The following is a 5,008-nucleotide window of genomic DNA, read 5'->3' as shown; positions in this document are numbered from 1 at the left end:
TGAGTTCTACACGGAATGTTTTATCAGCGGTCTTAAAGAAGCCATCAAAGCTCAAGTTCTAGTTCACCACCCTCCCACGTGGACGGAGGCTTTCCAGGTAGCTCGTAAGGTGGAACGTGCATTAGCGGCCCAATACAGTCGCCCAAATTTCCCCGCTAAAGGTCGTCCCCCACAAGCTCACAACACGACTCAAACACTTAAGGTCCAAAAGGTGTCACCTGCGGAAATGGCTGAAAGAAGGAAGCAAGGACTATGTTACTACTGTGATGAAAAATACTCCCCAGGTCATAAATGCAAGGAGCCCAAATTTTTTCAAATAGATGCCACTGACTACAACTCAACAGAGGAAGATCCATCACTTGAGGAACATGAGGCGCTAGAAGACGACAACCCAAAGGAGAATGTCTTTGAAGACCCAGTTATTTCGCTGCATGCGTTGGCAGGGATTTCTTCCCCTCAAACTCTCAAAATCCGGGGTTTTCTTAAACATCGCCCAGTGGTAGTCTTGATTGATAGTGGAAGTACCCATAATATCATCCATCAAAAAATCGCAGAAGCAACGCATTGTTTTGTAAGAGCAGTTTCTAACTTCCAAGTCCAAATTACGGATGGGGGCACAATGAAATGTGAAGGCCGCTGTGAAAATGTCAAACTACAAATGGGGGATTATCAGTTGAAAACCCACATGTTTGCCATACACATGGGGGGTTGCGACATTGTCCTCGGAGCTGAATGGCTCCGCAGTCTTGGGACAATCACAATGGATTTTCAGGAGTTATATATGAGTTTCAAGCAGATCAACTCCACACATACCCTCCGTGGACTCCAGGCGGGAGCCCCCTCTATCATCAGCTTGCATAGGATGGAAAAATTGTTAAAAAAAGGGCCATCATGGAGTAGTAGCTCAATTTAATGCCATGCAGGTAGTCGAAACCATGTCTCTGCCAATTCATCATGAGATGCAACAGATTTTAAATAACCATCGGACGGTCTTTGACAAGCCTAATGAGCTTCCACCCTCGCGAGGGGAACATGATCATAGCATCACCTTGGTTCCAGGGGCCCAACCCCCAAATGTACGGCCATACAGATATCCGTTCACCCAAAAGAATGAAATAGAAAAAATCATCAAGGAATTGTTGGAAGCAGGTGTCATTCGTCCCAGCATTAGTCCTTATTCATCCCCAGTGGTCATGGTGCTCAAGAAAGATGGGGAGTGGTGGATGTGTCCCGACTTCAGGGCCCTCAATAAGTTGACAGTCAAAGATAAATTTCCCATCCCGGTGGTTGACGATTTGCTGGACGAACTCAATGGGGCTCAATTCTTCACTAAGTTGGATCTTCGCTCAGGCTACCACCAAATTCACATGAAGGAAGTAGACATTCCCAAGACGGCTTTCAGAACTCATGAAGGCCATTATGAGTTCCTAGTCATGCCATTTGGTCTTTGTAATGCTCCCTCTACTTTTCAGAGCCTTATGAATCACATTCTCAAACCATATCTCAGAAAATTTGTCCTTGTCTTCTTCGATGACATCCTCATCTATAGTGGCACTTGGGCTACACATCTTCAGCATGTAGATCTACTCTTGCAACTGCTCCGCAAGCATAAATTATTTGTCAAGATGTCCAAGTGTTCGTTTGGCATGGAAGAAGTTGAGTATTTGGGCCACATTGTGGGGCGTGAAGGTGTCAAGGTGGACCCCAAAAAGATCCAGGCAATGCAAGAATGGCCTCAACCTAAGACCTTGAAGAGCTTGAGAGGATTTTTGGGTCTCACAGGCTATTATCGTAAATTTGTCCGCAACTATGGCCGCATAGCGAAACCCCTCACTCAACTCCTAAAGAAAAATTCCTTCTTTTGGAACAAGGAAGCACAACAGGCATTTACCGCGCTAAAAAACGCCATGTGTTCCACTCCAGTCTTAGCACTACCTGACTTCACCAAATCCTTTGTCATTGAATGTGATGCTTCGGGTACAGGTATTGGGGCGGTCTTAATGCAGGAAGGGCGACCGTTGGCCTTCACAAGCCAACAACTCAGTGGGAGGAATCTGGGCCAATCTACCTACGAGAAGGAAATGATGGCCATCTTACATGCAGTCGAAACCTGGCGACCTTACTTATTGGGGCGACGTTTCCAAATCCGCACAGATCATCACAGTCTTAAATATTTTTTGGAGCAACGCCTATCCTCCCCACAACAAAATAAATGGTTAGCCAAAATGCTGGGATATGATTATGAGATCATTTACAAGAAAGGGAAAGACAATAGTGTAGCAGATGCATTATCTCGCCAATTTGAGGAGGAAAGTACTCTGCTCGCAATTTCCCTCCCCATTCCAGACTGGATTGAAGAGGCTCGCAGGGAATGGTTTTCACACCCCGGGTTCTCCCAACTCATTTCTCAATTGCAGGTAGATCCTAATTCCACCAAGGGCTACTCGTGGCAGAATGATATTCTTCGCTACAAGGATAGAGTCGTAATCTCACCAACATCCACCCTCAAAAGTCGCATTTTGGCAGAATTGCACTCATCTCCCATTGCAGGACATTCGGGCTTTCAGAAGACGTATGCTCGCACCAGAAGATCATTTTTTTGGACAGGAATGAAAAAGGACATCCTCACCTTCGTAGCAGAATGTGATGTCTGTCAACACCACAAAGGGGAAACCGTCAACACACCAGGCACATTACAACCATTGCCCATTCCGGCGTCAATTTGGACAGAGGTTTCTATGGATTTCATTATAGGTCTACCAAAGTCAGGGAACAAGTCAGTCATCATGGTGGTGGTGGACCGACTATCGAAGTATGCTCATTTCTGCGCCCTACCCCACTCGTTTACACCAACTTTGGTTGCTCAATCTTTCATGGATCAGATCTTCAAATTGCATGGCATGCCCACTTCTATTGTGTCCGACCGCGACCCGATCTTCACCAGCAATTTTTGGCAGGAACTCTTCAGAATACAAGGCACTCAACTCAAACTCAGTACTTCATATCATCCACAAACAGATGGTCAAACCGAAGCAGTCAACAAATGTCTAGAAACCTACCTTAGGTGTTTCACTTCAAAAAAGCAACACCTTTGGGTACAGTGGTTACCTCTGGTTGAATGGTGGCATAACACCAACTATCATGCCACCACCAAAATGACTCCCTATGAAGCAGTATATGGTCAACTCCCGCCTTCCCCTACTTCTTATCTCAAGGGGTGCTCCAAAGTACAAGCAGTGGATAAACTCCTAAAACACCGCGCAACCATGCTCGCCCATCTTAGAGAGAATCTTCATCAAGCTCAGAACCGCATGAAGCAACAGGTCGACCAACATCGCTCAGAGCGCCAATTTCAAGAAGGGGATCAGGTCTTTTTGAGGCTGCAACCATATAAGCAAACATCACTCAAAGACAAGGGTTGTCAAAAGCTCCCTCCAAAATTCTACGGACCATACCAAGTACTTCAGCGCATTGGAGAAGTGGCTTACAAGTTGGCTTTGCCACCGACAGCAAAAATCCATCCAGTTTTCCATGTATCGTGCCTCAAGAAAGTGATTGGGAACAATTGCCGAGTTCAAACCAGTCTACCTGAATTGGACGAAGAAGGATCAATCTGGCTTCAACCTGAACAGGTTCTAGACACACGAGACAAGCACCTGCGCGGCCGCATGATTAAGGAAGTCCTCGTCAAATGGAAAGACACCTCTCCGGAAGATGCAACTTGGGAACCAGCCACTATTCTTCAACAGTTTCTACAGCTTTAGCCTTGAGGGCAAGGCTAGTCTTAAGGGGGAGGGCATGTTAGGGTCCCACCCTAACCCCCTTATTTATGGGATCACGTCATAGTCAAGAGTCAATAAAGCCCATATTAATATTTGTAAGTGGTTAACCTGCAATTAATGACGGGACCACAGTTAGTTACAAATGGGTCGTAGTATTAGATAGATGGTATTAATAAAACCCACGGTATTGGCCCGTGGTATTGCATGTATGAGTCATATATAAAGGATAGAGACTCCCTGCAAGGAGCATTGTGTCTTATTTTGTATTCGAGCTCTGCTCTATTGGAGGTTGCCCCCTCGAAGAGGCAAGTGAACATTACTCTCTGAATAATACAATCATTGCTATTCTGTGTTCTGGGTATATTTTCTTCGCATATTCTGTATTTGGGTATCATTTTGCAGGTTAAGAGCATAACAATCTGGGGGACCGAGATTGGACGGCTGAGATCGCGCCCAATGGAGGAAGCGGAACCGACGAGGGATTAAGCCGCGTTTTAGAAATATTTGAGATCTATTTGACCGCCACAATGGAGAAAGACTTCATCCATGATGTAACTGAAGAAACAAACTAAAGAAGTAGGCTGGCGCCATTTAGAGGAGGACATGTGGCCACTCCCTGAGTGCTGATGATGATGCCGAACAAGGAACTCCAAGCGCAGCTGCAGAAGACGAATCGATAGAGGCAGAAGAGGAACCGAACAGTCTTGGAACAGATGGCTAAAAGCCATGAACATAAAGATAGAATGAGAGTTAGACAATCAAGTGAAGTCAGTTAGTCAAAGAACCCCGAGAGGAGTACTGAACATAGAGAGACAGAAAACAGAGAAAGAAGGTAGTAGAGCAAAGCAAAAAGAGGACAGAGGGCTATTAAGCCCTGAACTTGCATCTTTCCTATACACTTTCCTAGACTCTTTCCATTCACTTGGACCTCCTAAGCTATCAACATCATTGCATATTAATCATAAAAGAGCATTTAAAGTGGTTTTTTAACTATGTTTTGTGTCTGCTGTTTGAACTAGATTTTTGCTCATTGAGCTACGAAATCCTGTCATTTTCCGCAGCTATTTTTGTTAAAGTCTACATTGTAGGTGTCATCAGGCAAAGAGAGCCACATGGGCAAGTTGGAAATGACTTCGACATGGACCGAGTCCTATTGGCTCAGTCAGATTCATCAGAGGAGGCCGTGGTCAACGGTGGTCAAACAGAAGAGTCCTACGGCAATAAGA

Source organism: Pinus tabuliformis, chromosome 5_1 (genome assembly GCF_031772625.1).
Source record: "Pinus tabuliformis cultivar Carrire ecotype Pingquan chromosome 5_1, CPIR1, whole genome shotgun sequence".
NCBI classification, from domain to species: Eukaryota; Viridiplantae; Streptophyta; class Pinopsida; order Pinales; family Pinaceae; genus Pinus; species Pinus tabuliformis.
The sequence above is the reverse complement of the archived record's forward strand: the minus strand, read 5'-3'. Positions refer to the sequence as shown.